This window comes from Lutra lutra, chromosome 11, assembly GCF_902655055.1.
Source record: "Lutra lutra chromosome 11, mLutLut1.2, whole genome shotgun sequence".
Taxonomy (NCBI): Eukaryota; Metazoa; Chordata; class Mammalia; order Carnivora; family Mustelidae; genus Lutra; species Lutra lutra.
In genome coordinates, this window is record NC_062288.1 from 29,538,233 (window position 1) to 29,559,261 (window position 21,029).

At 35.1% G+C, this 21,029-nt stretch overlaps 1 protein-coding gene across 4 annotated transcripts in view; it reads right to left on the reverse strand.

The window, feature by feature from the left end:
- SEMA3D (semaphorin 3D) overlaps nt 1-21,029 on the reverse strand; it is a 204,706-nt gene that overhangs the window by 133,058 nt on the left and 50,619 nt on the right. Inside the window, exon 1 of one of the 4 annotated variants that reach the window (XM_047695169.1) lies at nt 13,463-13,588. The exons of the other annotated variants lie outside the window; for them this stretch is intronic. The gene's annotated coding sequence lies outside the window, so the exon portion shown is untranslated. Of the gene's footprint in view, nt 1-13,462; nt 13,589-21,029 lie in introns of those variants that run through there. 4 annotated transcript variants of the gene reach the window in all.

Here is a 21,029-nt window from a genome sequence, read left to right on the forward strand (position 1 = left end):
GGAACTTTCCATGTGTGCATTTTATTAGCAATAATGACCTCAGTACAGGACCTTTCTTGGGAATTAATGACCAGTTGGGGTTAATGGCCCTTGGCTCTGTATTGAGATATCTACTCCTCCAACTGATCATTAATCGCTAAGACGTGCCCTGTGCCTCCAACACTATAACTTAAGAAGATTGATGTTTTGGTTTTCAATGAACAGTAGTCATACTGTTCCTTGTAACCCAACTCATTAATACTGTTAAATAACTTAAAAATCAAAGTGCCGTTTTCCTGGCTACAATGACATCCTGATAAGTGCACGCACGTGTTCTTACATATGCTAAGGCTGAAAGACAAAATAAAACAAAAATCCTGAAACTGCCGGAACTTGTTTTTTTTTAAACTTTAAATATTTTTCTACTATAAAACAGTCACTCTCTATAATCTGCTGTTCCTGATTGTTTTCCCAACAATCCTCTGAATTCAATAGTTAATCTTTTAATTGAGGTAATTTATGGGTTAAATGGATAGCCAACAACCTCTCCACTAATCTATTGATGTTTTGCCATCTTCCTTCCAGTGGATGTGTGTGTGTGTGTGTGTGTGTGTGTGTGTGTGTGTGTGTGTGTGATGTATGCACACGTGTGTGTCCTGCATCTGGGAGGAATTACAGAGAGAAGGAGGTGTGATTTAACCTAAAGTGGGTGGATTTAGTGAATTGCATAGGTTATACTGCATGCTACTGTCTGTAACAAGCTCGACCTGGAGCCAATTAACTGAATGTAATCTATTCCAGATGTTCACTGGAACAAACAGCACTCTTGGGGATCTTCAGATGTGGAGCCAATGGAGAGTGTTCTGATTATGAGAGATTTTTACACACGGTTCCACTAAATCAGAGATCCAAATGCATAATCTAACATTCAAGAAGGCCTTGTGCCATTTCCCAAAGGAATACAAAGAATCCAGGGCTTACTGGATGGATAGTAACTCGTCAAAAATATTATTTGAGGAGCAAGGGATATAAAATTTTATATGTGAATTTCATTGAGTTGCCTTATTTATTTATATCCATCTATTCCAAGTGTCATTAAGATAATGCATAATTATGGTGAAAAATATATTCTATGCATAGGACAAAAATTTAAATAGGTAAGTCTTGAGACGTAAAAATCAGAACACGTAGGTTCAGGATTTTTTCTCAGGTGTGTGTGTGCGTGTGTGTGTTGGGGAAAGAGGCAAAGAATCCTTGATTTTTTAATTTATAAAGGGTTATTTGTTCCTCATAACTTCGTGGTACACATAAGGTCACTTGAAACTTTTTTACTCATTCAAGAGACATAAGGAATCATGACAACACACAAATTAGTAGTAGTATCTGTATAAGCTTACTTTGGCTTAATTGTAGCTCATACTTTTGAATCACTATTTGATTAGATGGTTTTTCTGTAGGATACACAAAACTGATAAAATATTAGTAACACGACTTCATGGTAAGGATGTGGACAAGAAACCAGAGAGAAATTATAGAAGAGACTTGAGAGTCAAAGAGACAATATAGGCAAACAAAGAGAAGCTTTTTTGTTTGCAGAGGGCTATCTTATATTCTGTGGATCACATACAATGATAACAAAGAAGAATGCAAGTGGTATGTATGAAGATCCACTAGGATAGGAGCTTGGAATGCTAAAACTTTTATGTACATGCATTTTTATCTCATCCTTTCTAAATTTCTCTTTTCATGTTTTCTAATATATCTAATATCTTACTACTGTAGCACAGTCAGGGGTACGCAATCACGGTGCAAGTGTATAGTACTCTCACCAGTGAGTAGAATTTATGGGGCAGAAAGTTTTCATTGAAAAATTTTAACTGTCTATTAATGGGCTTCATTGTTTTAAGAAGTCATGAATTCCTCAACGATTAGTATATTCCCATGGAGTCTGAGAGACCATCTGATGCTTTTAGACATCACGAAGAACAGACTTAACATTTAATTAAATGTTAATTACTTCCTTACATCCTTATGGATATTTCACCATATACCAAACTAAACATGAATAGCATCAGTAATCAGCTATAAAGTTGAGCTGAATTCTTTGTAAGTAAAGATACACTATAGTAGTTACATTTTTATTTGCTGGGGTTTAATCACAATGTCTACATTTCTAAAATACACTGAGAATATATTGTATAAATACCTGCTCAACAAAGCCCTTTTGTTACTTGTTACTTGGTTTGCATGTCTTATAGCCTTGTACTTACAGCCACATCAAATTATACAGGATCTCAGCCCTAATGAATCCAGTTCAACAGAAAATAATAGTAAAACTTCAGCACATACAAGTGTAACCTGTTAGGATTACTATTGTGGGTGGCACTTTTTTCCTGAACGTAACAGTAATAACAAAACAATGCTTGTAAAGGGGTCCTGAAGAAATCAAGTGTCCCTAAGGCCCAAATTGCTCAAATAATACCAAAAAAAAAAAAAAAAACCCACTACTGTAAGTGACTTTATGCTAGTCATCTTCCTTATCCTAAATTTCCTATCATTTTGCTACTCAAGGAAATACAGTTATCATCTCATAGGGTCAGAAAAAAGACCAACAGCATAATCTTAGTTGGTCTCTCCTTTAATCTGATTACTCCACAATTCAAAGATTTAAGATTTTCCTTTTCAAAATCTCACACTCTAGAGAATGTTTTGGTCGGTGCAACTTCTCATGACCAAGATCATGAGAAGATCTTAAAAAGAACAAAGATCATTTTATATATCACCTTCTAGAATTCTGATATGCATTCTGAGAATTATAGAATATTTATAGGTATTCTATGGAAGTATTTATAGAAATTATAGAATACTTGGCAAATTTCAATGTCTGCCTTTTATATTCAAAATATAAATGTATAAAATGGGGCACCTGGTTGGCTCAGTCAGTTAAGTGTCTGCCTTCAGCTCAGGTCTCGATTCCAGGGTCCTGGTATGTAGCCTTGCATCAGACTCCCTGATCAGCGGGGAGTCTGTGTCTCCCTCTCTCCCTGCCACTCCCTCTAGTCATGGTCTCTTTCTCTCTCACTCTCTCTCAAATAAATAAAAAAATATTTTAAAATATTAATGTATAATTACTTTAACTGATTATTTTTTAAAATTTAACAACTTCTACTTCAAATATTCTGATACTTGACTCTCATGGTTTAAAAAAAGTTTTTCTTTTTAATAAATAGAATGTTAAATTAAGCAGGGCAGGAATTAATGCAATTAAGATGGCAAAATAGTTGTATTCTCTGGAAACAATAAAATAAGAATTAGCCATGTGTTTATTATCGAGAGGATCTTCTAATTTATTTTTGTGCTTTTATCTTTAAGGAATGTCATTATTATCAAAACTGAGTGATATTTTGGCGAAGATCTGAAAAGTTTAACTTCCTTTTCTGAAGTATATATCTAGATATTAATGTAGACATTGAGCTGTATGTCCAATAAAGATTTTCCCAGACTTTACAATATTTATCTAATACTCCTGCCAATGTGATCAGTAAATAGATTTAAATCTTAAACTCACTCTTTAATGATAAAATGTATAAAATATTCTATATACAAACTAATCTCATATTCGGATGGTCTCTGTGTCATCTAAAATAACCATGCACTAGGAAACTTTTCTTTCAAAGCAACACAGGTGTTCTATTACATTAAAAGATATTATCATGGCGTTTGCTTCTGTGGGGCTTATACTACTGTTGAAGCAATGCAAAGACACACAAAGAAAAGAGTATGGCACCAGCATAAGAATGATGGAAAAATGTGTAGAGTTAAGAATTTTTTGTTTCCTGACCTGCATGGTGGTCCTGAACTTTACAATTTTCACATGTATGTCGCATTTTCCAATTAAAAATTTATTGAACTAATTAATTATGTTAAAAAAGGAAATGTAGAGAAATTTGTTATTACTTAATGCATACTTTCTAATAAGACTGTGAAACAGGAAATTCACAATATCCTCAAAAACAGTATACTGGGGATTATTAGTTGCCAACCTGTAAAAATTATATAAATGTTATACAAATCATTTATGTATACCAAATAGTATTTAAGTAATTTCCCACAGTGGGTCTAAATTAAAACATGGGTTTGCATTATAGTTAATTTAGAATCTCAAGGTTGTAACTATTGGAAACTAATAAATATATACAAATGAATCAAGTCATGTTTTAAGACGTAGAATATAGAATAAATATAAGGATTGTTTGTGAAGCTCCTCAACTTTTAAATAAACAGACCAAGAAATCCAATCAAACCTACCAGTAATTCCAATATTTAACAGCAAACTTTTTAAGCAAAAAAGGCTTATGGCAAGAACAATTTGACCTTGAACTTCATATTCACATAAATTCTCCAGGAATGCATGTACTTTCAAGATCAAAACACTTAAAGTAAGTTAAGTGACTCCTTCACAGCCTTTTTTTTTTTTCTTTTTTTAAGGAAAAAAGATGTACTAAACACATTAACATTGCTTGTTTCATCACTATTTAATGAAACACCTAATAGGGAAATAAACTTTTCTAGCACCATGAGGAATTTATTCCATCTGCATAGGGAGGAGACTTTAAATAATTCACTTCATAAACAGTACTACCTGGGAATAAAAATAGGCAGTGTGTGAAAGGAAACTTAATGTCACACACAGGCTTCAGTAACCCAGGCTTCAAAGTAGATTTTAATTTCATGGTATTTGAAATTTTATGACTCAGCTGGGCTAAATGGGTGATGGGCATTAAGGAGGGCACTTGTGATGAGCACTGGGTGTTGTACGTAAGCAACAGATCACTAAATTCTACTCCTGAAACTAATATTACTCTGTATGTTAACTAACTAGAATTTAAATAAAAACTTGAAACAAACAAAATTAAATAAAATAATTTTAACGTGATCAATGTTATTTTACTTGTTTTTAGCACACTGAATTCAACACAACTGATGACTACGCAAACAACAAGGCAGGCTTTCAACAAATTAAACATTTTCCAGCCCTTTTGGCAGTAATAGTTTTTTAAAGGATTATTGTTTATATTTTCAGTGATGGTGACAGATGTTAATGGATTTAATCTTGATTTAAAATGTTTCATATGCAACTGTTATAATCCACGTATTTTTATTTTCACTCGACAGTTTTGAGCTTGGTAGATGAGGAAACTGTGGCAAAGAGACAGTACATCAGTGGCCAAGGCTTCTCAGCCAGGATCAGATGCAGGGTCAATTGACCACACACACAGAGCTCCTCCAGGAATGCAAGCGAGGTGGGGCAGGTAGTGGGGGGAGGAGAGCCTATCCTGGGGTCCACATTGTCTAGAGAATGTTTCTGAAGATGAAGAAGGGCTCTCAACCCAGTGACTGTGACTGCTGACATGCTCCCAGTCTCTCTTTGGCAACGTCCAATAGAACATTTGCTATGAGGGCAATGCTCTGTATCTTGTCCAATACGGTGCTACGAGCCACACATAGCAAGTGAACACTTGAAAGGCAGGACATCTAGAAACTGGATTTTAAATTCTATTAAGTTTTAATGAGCTTAGGTGTTTGTTTGTTTGTTTGTTTTTCCCATCTTTTGCTGATGTGTAGATCAAGGGCTAGTCTATCTAATCTAGAGTAGTAAAATTAGTATTTACTGGGTAATAATAGTAACAGTTCTGGGATAGTAAATCTAAGTACAGAACAAGAAAGGGCAGAAACATTTTTTTTCTCTCTTTCTTTTTTCCTGGTAAGAAAATCTAGGCATTGACTGAAAGAATTTATAAAGCATAATTATCTGTTTTATAGTTCTGAATGGAAAACTAACAGAGATTAACCCTAAAAATTTCCATTTTCTTTCCCCTCAAACTTATTTGAGTAAGATGAAGACAAAGTATTCTTTCATCTTTCTATTTCAGCAGCATTGGGAACTATTTTTTAAAAGCTAAACACAACTAATTTTTGTTTATAAAAGAGCTATTTCTTTTTCATTTATATGCATTTCTAATTGTGTCTTTCTTAGATGTCTATTGCAAAATAAATTTGCACATGCTCACTGTAGGGGGGGATACTAGTCCAGAAAAGGGCTAGGCACCTGGAAGATGGTTATGCATAATAAAAGTCTGTGAAATTTGTCACAGATTCTTTACCAGCTCCTACCAGAAATCAAGATGTTCCCAAACCCTGACCTAGTCAATATTCTCATATTTAGTTTAGTTCTACTACTAAAACACTAACAATAATTTAAAAAATAAAGTTATAATTTTTATAAATAAACCGACATTATAATTTCCATTTTTCTCCACTTAGAGGGTTGCATTGTTAAATTTCTTTTATTTACATTTCTAAATGGCCCCAGTTATAACTGTAACTCTGGTGGGACATGTCAGAAGTAGAGAAGAGGTAATTAAGCACTCAGGCACAAAGCCCAGCTCTGCCATTTGCCTTTTGTTTCTCAATAAAGTTACTTAACTTTACTGTGTCTCACTTATCACACCTGAAATAGTAAAAAATACGAGTATTTAACTCATGTGTGGTAAATATTAAAAAAAAACATGCTGTAAAGCACTATATTATGCCCAGTACATAGTAAGTGCTCAATGAGTATTAGACTTTTAGAAATCATTATATTCAATCTGTCTTCATTTTCCATTAAAATTCTTTTTAAGTACAAATGCAAATTATGGATATAAAGACATTTAATAATGACCTAAATATATGTCTTCAAATTTTAAGGCCTGTAAAATAAAGATATCTTAGGATAATAATATATAACCTCCAAGAATATGAAGACAAATGAAGAAAATATTTGAAGAGATCACCAAAAAGGACAAATGAACATGACAGCAAATAAACAAATTCCATTTCTATGGTGTAAGAGGAGGCTGTCAGTGATTGTTTGAATTTTGTTATAAAGGATAAGACATTGTACCTCCAGTGTTTCCAGTGCTCTTCATTTAAATTAAATCACATAATTTATCAGGAAAGGGAAAGAAATAAATGCCCAATAAAATAATAATTCCATATAAACCTTAAAATCAAAGTAGAATAAGCATTGGTGAGTATGTATAATACCTAACTTTAAGATTATCACTTGTATTAAAAAGATGAAAAGGATTAGGGTTCTTTTGGTGTTTTGTTTTGTTTTTTTTTTCCCTCAGAAAGGATACTAGCATCAAGGGGGGAAGAGGGAATTTAAATAACTTTGTGGGCTATGCAGAATTGAAGGGTATAGTATACTCAATGGTATATTCAAAGTATAGCAATAACATATGTCTATAATTGAATTTATCCTTTTTAGTGGATCTTAATACATTAAATATTTTTGGGCTTTTATGCAGCTATCCAACCTGTTTCACTCGGTATACTATTTTCCATTCCAAACACTAGCCTTTATTTATTTATTTATTTATTTTTTAGATTTTATTTATTTATTTGACAGAGATCACAAGTGGGCAGAGAGGCAGGCAGAGAGGGAGGAAGGGAAGCAGGCTCCCTGCTGAGCAGAGAGCCCCATGTGGGGCTCGATCCCAGGACCCTGGGATCATGACCTGAGCTGAAGGCAGAGGCTTTAACCCACTGAGCCACCCAGGCGCCTCCTAGCCTTTATTTTTAAAATGGGTATAAAGATCTTTCATGAACTTAGCTCTTTGTTTTTCACATTCATTAAAACAATTTACTCTACCTAATTATGAGCCACTTTAGAAGTTTACATGCTTTATATTGGATAAGTTAAGATATCCTTTGACACGTGTATAGGATTATTTTAAATAGTTAATTTAAATAATTTCCCCACATCAAAAAATAACTACATTTAAATGCAGCTATATTTTATCCAAGATCAATTCTTATAAGTATTTTTACTTACATTAAAATTCTTAATTTATTATAAAATGAATTTTAAAATTCATACCAGCTCATAAAACACACTTGATCCTATCAACACCCTATGATTATATAACATAATATAGCAAAATTTTCTCTATATGTAACAGGAGTTAAAAAATAATTTTTAGTTTATAATAACCCAGAAAACAGCAAAGCAGTATCTCCTGACTGAAAGCAGAGCAAAATTAGTTATTATGTTCATATTCAATTAGGTTTAAGTAAATTAAAAAAAAAACTTTGATTACATTTTTAAATCATTCCAGGTCTGTAAACATGCCAAGTATTATTTATAACACTTCTCAAAATTGCTATATTTACAGCATACCAAAGATTTGAGGTTGTCTCTCTCACAGATTCAGAGTTAGTTCACCTCTTAGAGCATCTTAATGTATTTGCTAGCCCTAAGATGGAACATTAAAAGCACATATTAAAAAATCCCTTCCATATTCAGTAATTGTTTCTGTATATATTTGTGTATTTAATGTTTTTATAACATGAGCTTTACTGTCCTCAGAATGCATATTTCATTTCAACTGACATTAATTAGAAACTAGTAAAGCTAAAAATAAATGACAATATATTGTGTAATACCAAATAGCATTATTGTAAAATGATTAAATATTGTTTTATAACACAAGTTTTTAAACTTTCTTTATATATACCTTCCTATGAAGATATTATATATGTAATATTTAAAAATATGTTTAATATACTATTTAATATATTATATATAATTATTGTGTATAATTATATAATATTAAGTATTTATATATTTTATATATTTTTATGTATACTGTGTGTGTGTGTGTATGTATATATACACATATATATATATATGCAGGGTGGGGCAGAGGGAGAGAGAGAATATTAAGCATGGAGCCTGACACAGGGCTCGATCTCATGATCCTGAGTTCATGACCTGAGCCAAAACCAAGAGTCAGCCTTTAACTCTCTGAGCCACCCAGGTGACCAAAAGATATTGTGCTTTAAAGTATGACTCTATAACTCCTTCAGAAACAATGTTAAATATACTAGATACGCAGCAGAGAAGCACAGTGTGAACCTTACTGAAGAGCCATGGGTAGTAAAGCTAAATTAATTCCTTATACCTCTACTCTCTTAATACTTACAAGGGAGTAGTTTCTGGGCTCACACACATTTGTATTTAAAAAGTAACATACAAATGCCCAGTGCATGAGCAGTCTGCCTGTGTAAAGAATGGACTGGGTACAGGGTGCCTGGGTGGTTCAGTTGGTTAAGCAGCCTGCACTTGATATCAGCTCAGGTCATGATCTCAGGGTCCTGGGATTGAGCCTGCCTTGGGCTCCACACTCAGCAGGGAGTTTGCTGGAGGATTCTCTCTGCCCTCCCTTTGCCCCGCCCCTTCTTTTACATGCTCCCTCTCACTCTCTCTCTCTAAAATAAATAAGTAAATCTTAAAAAAAAAAAAATGTGGCTGCTGCCTTACGAAGTGAAACTGATCAATTTCTATTTCTTTATCAGACAGCCCTGTATTTCTAAACACCCTCTGATGTTTCTCATGTAAACTCATTCTGCCTTTTGTTTTGTTTTGCATAACATGTTGTGCATGTTCTTTTGAAGTCTGTTCTGAATATTTGGCTATCCAGTTACCCCTTCTACCCTCACAGCCATCCTTACCGAGTTCCCTATTGACCAACATCAGTTTCTTTTTCCTTCCTCCTTTTTGAGATATAATTGACATATAACATTGTACAAATTAATATCCACTTCTGAGTTGTGTTTAATTCCATCTTTGTACCCTCTGCTATACGTGAAAAACTGGATTTAAATGGCCATCCCAACTCTTTTAGGATAAGCAAGGAATTCCTGTGTTTAGCACATAGCTACAGGTGGACATTTCCCCATTTTTATTTTTTAAATATTTCTCTACTAGAGAAAATGTTTTATCCACATGACCTCTAAAGTTTCACTAAAAAATGAAATTAGCCCTGTAGTTTGGCTTTTTAAATGCAGAATTCACTTTAGGTAATCTCTCAAAATCCTCAATAATTCAGTTCATTTATTTTTGCCACATGTTATAGCAACTGAGATAAAATTCTTGAGTCTCAAGGAGGTGACACAGCCTAAGAAATCAAGGCTTGGCTGTGCAATGATTCAGGCTGCAAATCCATTTTCACTACTTATCAATTTTACACCCTAAGAGAATTCACTTAATTTCTCTAAGTCCAGTTCCCTCACCTATATAATGGATTCTCAGTTCTTATCAAATATGACTGTTGCAAGAATAAAATGAGATAATGCAAGGAAAGCACTTAGTACCTTGTCTGGCACATAACTAGCTCTCAAAAAAAAAAAAAGCTTTAGCATAAAGCTTTTTCATTTTTGCATGGACTGTGATAGCAACTATTTTCCCAAAGATAGAAGGTGAATATAAAACCTAAAAGGAAGCCTGAAAACTCCCATGTACTCCTATTATGCTTGCAAATGTGTTTGTATAACTTGGCATGAAAGTTCCCAACCTTCATTCCACAATGTAAATTTTTTCAATGTATAATCAGATAAAAATCCCTATTAAATTAATAATAATACATTATTTTCTTTAAACTAAAAATTTGTTGAGCCATATGCACTGCCAAAATGAAATCCTAACCAAAAGAACACACTTAATTGCTTTATTCGTTATGGAAATTGTTAGAAAATAAAAATAAAGGCAAAGTAAAACAAATATTTTTGTTTGAGAACATTTAACTTGGCGTTACCAAATATGTTTGCAGAAAAAGTCTATGGAGGAAGTCTCAGAAGTGAGATTAATATTTATAAACAGTTTTGACAGTCAGCCAATCTAAAGTTACTCCTGAAAGCTTATTTGGATATTGTTAAGAGCCAAAAGAGTTTATATACATAAAGAACTTTAGCTTTAATTATAACTGCTGTACTTTTTCAGAGTATTCAAAACACTGAAATGTTATAGTATAGTAAAACCACAGTTTAAAGACCTTTCCAAATAATATTTAGGCCATTCCATACATCTCACAAGATTTGTATTTGTTCTTTCCAGAACAAGTGTAATTTTCATCTACGGACACTTGCAGTTTTTCAGCCACATGAAGGCAAGGACATCAATCACATTCACCACTCTATCACCAAAGCCTAGCACAGTGCCTCGAAGAAAGTAGGGGAGGAGCATATATTTGTTTAACAAATGAAAGAAGCAGTCATTTATCAGCCCACTTCTGTGGCATACGGTAATAAGTAGCTAAAATCTCTGTATATCATTCCTATGTGTGATATCATGATGACTCAAAAAATCTGGCAAGCTTTAAGAGTCCTAGAATCATATGGGAACTTTCAGACCAAATTAGAATGACCCAGAGCTGATACAAAGATCCATATCAAAAAACGAAAAAAAGAGAGAGAGAGAAGAAAAGAAAAAAATTAGAAGGAATGACTGAGTCAGAAACATTCTTGGTATTTTGGTATTTCTGGATATCTTTTTTTTTTTTTCAAGAGGGTTCAGAATCACATTTTTCTATGACCTCACTTGAGAATGTTACGGAAAACCCCTGTATGGAGAAAGGTCATGAAATGTGAAGAATTTGAAATTTGGAGTTAAGTAAGCTTAGGTACGAATTCCAGTTTTACCACTTTCTGGACAAGATTTTCTTAGAAATTTAGGAAACAATGTCATCATGTTATGTTATTCATTTTGAAGTAATATATATTAAAATCCCTATCCACCCAGTAGGTGTAAAGTAAACCTTAGCCATTCTGAGGATAATTCTTTCTAACAGATTAAGATAGCTCCATTCTCCCAGTGGAGTGTGATCTGTCAGTGAACTCTGTTGGTACTTAAGATTTGGAAGCAAGCAAATGCTCCTTAACGATTTGGAAAATTCTGAGATTCACCCCTTTCCCCCATCCCTGTGGTCTCAGTGGAGAAACTTCCATAAGGAAAGGTTATTTTAATGTGGTTCTTTCTTTACTATCACCTTTATACTCCTTGTTTCTATCTTCAGTCAGTTACTGAGCTTTATCTAAAAGACAAAACAGAAAACTGAACATAGGTAGAAATTAAGCACATATTAAGAATTATCCATTAAGGGGCACCTGGGTGGATCAGTCAAACATCTGCCTTAGGCTCAGGTCTTGATCCCAGGGCTTCCTGCTCAGCAGGGAGTCTGCTTCTCCCTCTCCTTCTGCCCATCTCACCACTCATATTCTCTGTTGCTCTCTCTTTCTCTTAAATAAATAAATAAAATCTTAAAAAAAAAAAAGAATTATCTGTCAAGCATCCATCCTGTCTTTACAATTTCCGCATTCCTAGAACATTCATAGCACAAACCTTTTCCCAAGTAAATGTATATCCAGATTAAAAGAGGATGGGAGAGCAGTGTCTAAGTGGTAAAATATGCAATCCACTTGAGAAAAAAGTAGAGAAGTAAAGATTATTGCTGTTTTAGGCAAGAAAGAATGTGAAGTTCAATTACAATATCACATGCATGTGTCTTTTGGAATGTCAAAGAACAGCAAAGAATTCTTGATCATAAAATAAGAAGAAAAGATATCTTCCTATACTTGGCACTTCAAAAATTCATTTTTTCAGACATCTCTTCAATAAAACTTACATTGCATTACTCTAATAAAATTAAGAGTTCTCTTTGCAAAAGACATCTTGTGTACTATTTTACTTATTTGCTCAAAAATGGCTGACTGCCACAGACTGTGATAAGCATCAGTATTAAGTAGTTTTACAACTTTGATTTTTCAAATATTGCACTTCTGTCATTTAAAATAAACATATATAACATCTATCTGGTGCAGAAATTCATACACTTCAGGAAAAATTGTCACAATCTATCAATTTCAAAATTTCAATACTTAATTTCAAAACTAAGTGTAGAGTATTTAAATTATACCTTAGTCTATAACTGCTTTTCTTTATACCTTAGTCTATAACTGTTTTACCCTATAAAAAGGGTAAAATCATTACCATCAGAAGGCAAATTATGCCTTATTATTGCCAAAAATAAATTTATATCAACTAGAAGACATTGTCAGTATTTTGCTATTTACAGATTTTTGTCACACAAACTCAACTATTAAAATATGACTTTTTAAAATATATGTCAGCTTCTCTGGTTATAATTTTGTAAAGGACACAGAGAACACGGGCAATGAATCACATTATAGCAGAAAGAGCACTAAGTTAAGGGCCTAAAGACGTGACTGAAGTCCTGGGTTTATCTCATGCAGGACATCTTGTCTTTAGGAATTTAATCAACGACTCAGAGACTCCTTTTATATAAAGTTAATATCTTGACATGTCACTGACCTAACATGGATATTAGGTAGTTCTCATAAAGAACATATAAATATTTCAAAAATGGCTAACAGACAACATACATAGCCCTAACAGCCCCTTTAAACAGATTTACTTTTTCAAATTAATTTCAGAAAGTTTACTTTTAGATCTATTCTAATTTTTTCTTTATCAACTAGATAAGAACACACACACACACACACACACACATACACACATACACATACACCCCAAGAGGGAAAGGTGAAGAATTCTCTGTTACATCTGTTTTTTAATTACCAAACAAGGTTGACATCTGTGTCAGTGATGCCATCTCATAATGTACATGCCATTTAACCTCCAGGATTAATTTGTTCCACTCCATTTTCAAGGCCACTAAAGGAGCCTGAGTTGCTTTGACTGTAAGCCTGAGTTACTACAATTGGTATTCTGGACTCTGTACTTCAATCCAGGCAGTGCCTGCCGTTTCCAGATTTGTTTTCTTAAAGTGCTTGCTTTCAAAATGCCATTTCTAATTTAAAATATAAACACCCTAGTTTGGCATGCCAGTTCCTTCTTTACATAAATCTCTGTTCTTCCGTGTAAACTCCCTGTTTTGAGCAAGATGGTCAACGAATCCATGCCATCCAAGTCATGTTCATTTCCTTCTCCCTGTGTATGATGCCCTGCCCTCCCAGATCCAATCTCATCCAAAAAGCATTTCTGGATAAATTCCAGGTCAAAGCATTCACTCCCTATCAGGATCATGATAGTACATTTTTCTCTACCACATTAACTTACAGTCAAAATATCTTGTACTTGGTTTGAATTGTACACACCTCTTATCTGTTCAAAAATGCTGAAAGATGCTTAAACACAGAAAATGTATATATTTCTTAATCTACCTTCAATAGCCCTTAGAATCTGATGAGAATCCAAGTAGAAGCCTAATTCTATCTAATCTGATTCTAAAACAAACTCTCATGTAAATTCATTTTCCTAAAATCTTCCAATGGTTTACAATTCAGCCTAAAATAGCCACATTTCAGAAAACACATCCAAAGTCATGGTTATGATTTACATGTACAGCCACATAACAACTTGTGTGATTCTTAGTAAGGTGTGGTTTCATTTAAAATCTGTCATGAAATCATACTAAAAGATAACAATTAGCTTGTAACTTTACAAATGGTGTTTTCCTTGAAAAAAATCTGTTGTTTGTTTAATAATCTGTTATTTTATGGCACGAATGGGCATATGGGTATGGCAGGACTAACTGTCCCCAGTATAACGACTCCTATTTCCTGTTAGAGATACAAATGTAACCAGCCCTGAATTTGAGTAAGGCACATGGTAGAAGTTACATTTCTTATCCTTTCTCAGAGCTAGTGAGACAGGGCTAATAAAGTCTCACTAATTCAAAGTGATGTGTATAATGCCCTTGACATTTCTTTAAAATAAAGTGTTTGCCTCCTTTCCCTTTCACACCCTATTCCAACAAGCTAGAACATGGACCAGGTGCTTGTAAGCCAGCTGTGGTCACGCTGCTCCTGGGGGCAACACTTGGAGGAACTCAGGGCAAGAAGATAGAAAGAATGTGAAGGCAAAACAGAGCAACTTACTCACCCTATTATTTGTCCTTCTGCACAACAGACAAAGACGTTACAGTCTCCTTTGAGTACTGCATTTGGGGGTCTTTTTGTAGCAGGAAAAAAATGCATGTTCATTTTATTAATAGTTTTTAAAAGCTGGTTTATGGGGTGACTGGGTGACTCAGTTGGTTAAGTGTTTGCCTTTGGCTTAGGTCATGATTTCATGATTTCATACCCCATGTCAGACTCCCTGCTCAGCGGGGAATCTGCTTCTCCCTTTCCCTTTGCCCCTCCCCCCAACTCATACACATGAGCACATGCTCTCTCTCTCTCAAATAAAATCTCTTAATAAATAAATGAGATAAAAGCTGGTTAAGGATAGGTTTAAAACCTATAGATACAAAATCTCTGATAGGATTTTTATCCTCTATTATTTATAACACATTTTATAATACAATTTTTTTAAATCAACTTAAATGTAGAATATTTGCCCTAAAATTATTAGCAAATAAAGTTTTAAAATTTCTGTCATGTTATCAGAAGATAAGAATTCACAGATGAGATTTGTCTTTGTAAAATTCCATCTCTCTCAGCCAAAGATAGTTCAGCAGTACTTAAACAACAGTCTTCTATGTTTGTGTGTTTCTTTTAGCATATCGAAGCTCTTCCTTTTTTCTCTATTAATTTTTGCTATGGATCTCACAGACATGTTCTCCAACAGCAAATACAAAAATAATGTTACTGCTGAAACACTAGTTAATAAGCTGTTAATAAATGTGGATCAAAAGTCTGAAATGATAACTGACATGGAATTGATTAGAAGTTAATAAAGAAAGAATGATGGGGGGCACCTGGGTGGCTCAGTCAGTTCAGCATCTGCTTTCAGCTCAGGACATGATCTCGGGGTCCTGGGATAGAGCCCCACATCCTCGTCCAGCTCCCTACTTAGCAGGGATTCTGCTTCTGTCATTCTCTCTCTGCCCCTACCCCTCTTGCTTGTGCTGTCTCTCAAATAAGTAAATAAAATCTTAAAAAAAAAAAAAAGAAAGAATGGGAACAAAGAAAGCATGCCCTCATTTTATGGCTAACAGACAGTGTATGTGTCACCTATAAACATGATAAATGCAGCCCAACACTACTCAGTGAGAAGAAAAGTACACTGTGGAATTCTTTGATAAGTTAACCTTGGATAATACTACATATATTCATAAAAATATAGGATGCACTATAACTAAACATCTCCTGTGCCTAACTCTCACAGTAGTTATAATACCTTTCATTTTGTGTTTATTTATACACATCACATTATGTTCGAATACCTATGTAATATATAAAGAACATTTAGTAAATATGAAAATTGATTTACAAATATTCAACATTGAAATACATGGGAAAATAATATCAGATTAAATATAAACACATTCTGAATACCTCTAGTTCAAAACATATTCAGTGTAATCAGCATAGTCCTCACACAAAAGGCAAACCTAAGACACTTCATTTTAAGCTTCTTAGAATTTTTCATTTTTCAAATAGCAACCATAACTGACAAACACCTTTTTGTAATGATAGAATGGTCTTTAACTGAAAACATCATGGTATAAGTGAACATTTAACTATCCAGTCTGAAGAAAGCAGTATCGTCACTGATTCCTGACACTAGTTTGAGGCCAGCAAGTTTTTCTCCTTAGACAATTAATGTGACCTTGCTATGGTCTGAATGTTTGTGTCCCCCCCCCCCCACAAAGTTCATATGTTGAAATCCTAAATGCCCACAGGAAGGTACTTAAGTCATGATGATGAAACACTCATGAATGGCATTAGTGTCTTTAAAAAAGAGGCTTTAGAGAGATCCCTAGCCCCTTCTACCAAGTGAGGACACTGGAGATGATGCCAACTATGAATTGGGAAGAAGGTCCTCAGGAAAAGGCAACGATTTTGAAACTTTGATATTGATTTCCAGCCACCAGAACTGTGAGCAAGTAATTTTGTAGAGCATTCCAAACAGATGAAGACAGATCTAAGTGTTACTGCGCTTTTCTTTATTGTCCTTTTCTTTAAAGTAAGGCAGCTGGGAAACAATGGAACGCTAGGGTCTCTTCTAAACCTAAAATGCCAGGCTGGCAGATCTGGCCATGTTAGTGTGTCTCCCGTTTCCCCAAATTAAAAAGCCATATGGGGGGAATTTGGCAAGATGGCGGAGGAGTAGCAGACTGAAATGACATCAGGTCCCAGGAGTTCAGCTAGTTATCAAACCATTCCAAGCACCTACAAAGTCAACAGGAGACAGAAGAGAAGAAGAGCAGCAAATCTAGGAAGAGAAAATCAACCATTTTCTGGAAGTTAGGACGTGTGGAGAAGTGGATCCAAAATGACAGGAAGATATAGCGTGGGGGGGAGGGGGTGGCGCCTCCCAGCAAGCAATAGAGCAGCAGAGTACAAAATCAAAACATTTAGAAGTCTGCTCCACTGAGGGACATCGCTCCAGAAGCTAAGCAGAAGTGGAGCCCTCACGAGGACAGTATGGTCTCAGGGCCTGTGGGGTCACAGATGGATCGGGGGTGTCTGAGTGTGGCTGAGCTCCCAGGAATCGGAGCTAGGAAGCCAAATACAGAGACAGAGCCGAGGAGTGAGCTCTCAGATCAGGGTTACCTTAAACCATGATCCAAGGCACAGCTGGACCACTGGTCTTCGAGCAGGGACCACGCAAGAGGCAGATCCAGAGAGACCCCCTCCTTCCTCCTCCAAGAGAATGGCACAGGAACATGAGGCAGGAATCTGCTGGGTTTGGAGAATCCAAATGGAGCTGTGTGCCACCCATAGAAATGCCCAGTCACAGGACAGGTGAGCTCAGAGTGCGGCCAGAGACCGGGAGACAAGAGGGACCCACTGCTTTTCTGTGAGGGCACACTGAGGAGTGGGGCCCTGAGCTATTGGCTCCTCTGGGCTAGAGATTGGGAGGCCACGATTTTCATTGCTGTCATCCAGAGCTCTATGGAAAGTGTTCAGAGAACAAAAGCTACTGAAAGCGACCCCAAGCAGATTACTTAGCCTGGCTCCTGGCAAGGGCAATGCAATTCCACCTTGGGCAAAGACATTTGAGACTCACTGCAACAGCCCCCCACCCCCCCCGCTGAAGATCAGCAAGAATATCCAGCCAAGACCAAGTACACTGACTGATAACTGTGGAGCTCCAGAGCTAGGGGAAAGCAACACGGAGAATTCATGGCTTTTTCCCCATGATTCTTCAGTCTTGCAAAGTTAAATTTTTAAATTTTTTTTCTTTTTCTTATTCTATGTTTTTAACTTTTCCTCTTTAAAAAATTTTTAACTAGTTTATCTTAACAGTACCTTTTTAAAACAAATCCTTTTAAATCTTCATTGTTATAGCAATACTTAATCCGTTCATTTTATTTAACCTTATTTTGTGTGTATATATAAGTTTTTTTTCTTTAAAACTTTGGGATACAATTACTTCTAATAGATCAAAATATACCCTAAATCTAGCACAGGGACTTGTTCTAGTCTCCAGCCTGAGCAGATTCTCTTCTCTCTCTCTCTCTTTTTTTTTTTTCCTCTTTTTTCAATCAACCAACTTATCAATTCCTTTTTTGGAATTTCTTTTTTTAAGTTTCATCTTTACAGTCACATTCTATTCCTTCATCGTGTCTACCCTTATTTATATATATATGTAAGTTTTTCTTTCTTTAAAATTTTGGGAGGTAGTTTCTTCTAAGAAACCAGAATACTCCCAAAATCAAGTGGGTAGCTCTGTTCTATTCACCAGTCACACACACACACACACACACACACACACATATATAAATTTTTATGTTTTTTTAATTTTTATTTCCTTTTTCCCCCTTTCATCTCTCCCCAGTTTTGGGTCCTTTCTGACTTGGTTAGTGTACATTTTTCTGAGATCCTTGCCACCCTATTAGTAGTTTATTCTCTCGTTCATATATTCTTATCTGGATAAAATGACACAGCAGAAAAACTCACCACAAAAAAAAGAACAAGAGGCATACCAACGACTAGGGACTTAATCAATATGGACATTGGTAATATGTCAGAACTAAAGTTCAGAATGACGATTCTCAAGGTGCTAGCTGGGCTCAAAAAAGGCATGGAAGATATTGGAGAAACCCTGTGTGGAGAAATAGAGTCCTTTTCTGAAGAAATAAAAGAACTAAAATCTAATCAAGTTGAAATCAAAATACCTATTAATGAGGTGCAATAAAAAATGGAGGCTCTTACTGCTTGGATAAATGAGGCAGAAAAGAGAATTAGTGATATAGAAGACCAAATGATGGAGAATAAAGAAGCTGAGCAAAAGAGAGACAAACAGCTACTGGACCACGATGGAGAATTGGATAGATAAGTGATACCATAAGATGAAACAATATTAGAATAATTGGGATCCCAGAAGAAGAAGAAAGAGAGAGGGGGGCAGAAGGTATATTGGAGCAAATTATAGTAGAGAATTTCCCCAATATGGCAAAGGGAACAAGCATCAAAATCCAGGAGGCACAGAGAATCCCCCTCAAAATCAATAAGAAGAGGTCCACACCTTGTCATCTAAAAGTAAAACTTACAAGTCTTAGTGACAAGGAGAAAATCCTGAAAGCAGCTCAGGACAAGTAATCTGTAACATACAATGGTAGAAATATTAGATTGGCAGCAGACTTATCCTCAGAGATCTGGCAGGCCAGAAAGAACTGGCATGATACATTCAGAGCATAAATGAGAAAAATATACAGCTAAGAATACTATATCCAGCTAGGCTATCATTGAAAATAGAAGGAGAGATAAAAAGCTTCCAGGACAAACAAAAATTAAAGGAATTTGGAAACAGCGAACCAGTCCTACAGAAAATACTGAAAGGGGTCCTCTTAACAATGAGAGAGCCTAAAAGTAACAGACCAGATAGGAACAGAGACAATATACAGGAACAGTCACCTTACAGACAATACAATGGCACTAAGTTCATATCTTTCAATAGTTACCCTGAATGTAAATGAGCTAAATGCCCCAATCAAAAAACAAAGAGTATCAAAATGGATAAAAAAACAAGACCCATCGACATGCTGTCTTCAAGAAATTCATTTTAGATGTAGACACCTCCAGATTTAAAGTGAAGGAATGGAAAATAATTTAGCATGCTAATGGACATCAAAAAAAAAAAAAAAAAAAAAGCTGGGGCGGCAATCCTTATATCAGACAAATTAGATTTTAAGCCAAAGACGATAATAAGAGATGAGGAAGAGCACTAATTAAAGGGTCTGTCCAACAAGAAGATCTAACAATTTTAAATATCTACACCCCTAACATGGGAGCAGCCAACTACACAAACCAATTAATAACAAAATCAAAGAAACACATTGACAATAATACAATAATAGTAGGGGACCTTAACACTCCCCTCACTGAAATGGATGAACCATACAAGCAAAAGATCAACAAGGAAATAAAGACCTTAAATGACACTGGACCAGGTAGATATCACAGATATATTCAGAACATTCCATCCCAAAGCCACTGAATACACATTCTTCTCTAGTGCTCATGGAATATTCTCCAGAATAGATCACATCCTGTTTCACAAATCAGGCCTCAACCAGTACCAAAATATTGGGATCACTCCCCGCATATTTTCAGACCACAATGCTCTGAAGCTAGAACTCAATCACAAGAGGAAAGTTGGAAAGAACTCAAATACATGGAGGATAAAGAGCAACCTACTAAAGAATGAATGGGTCAACCAGAAAATTAAAGAAGAATTGAAAAAATTCATGGAAACAAATGAAAATGAAAACACAACGGTTCAAAATCTGTGGGACACAGCAAAGGCAGTCCTGAGAGGAAAATATATAGTGGTACAAGCCTTTCTCAAGAAACAAAGGTCTCAAGTACACAACCTAACCCTACACCTAAAGGAGCTGGAGAAAGAACAGCAAAGAAAGCCTAAACCCAGCAGGAGAAGAGAAATAATAAAGATCAGAGCAGAAATCAATGAAATAGAAACCAAACGAACAGTAGAAGAGATCAACGAAACTGGGAGCTAATTCTTTGAAAGAATTAACAAGATTGATAAACTTCTGGCCAGACATATCAAAAAGAAAAGAGAAGGAACCCAAATTAATAAAATCATGAATGAAAAAGGAGAGATCACAACCAACACCATAGAAATACAAACAATTATAAGAACGTATTATGAGCAACTATAAGCCAGCAAATTTGACAATCTGGAAGAAATGGATGCATTCCTAGAGATG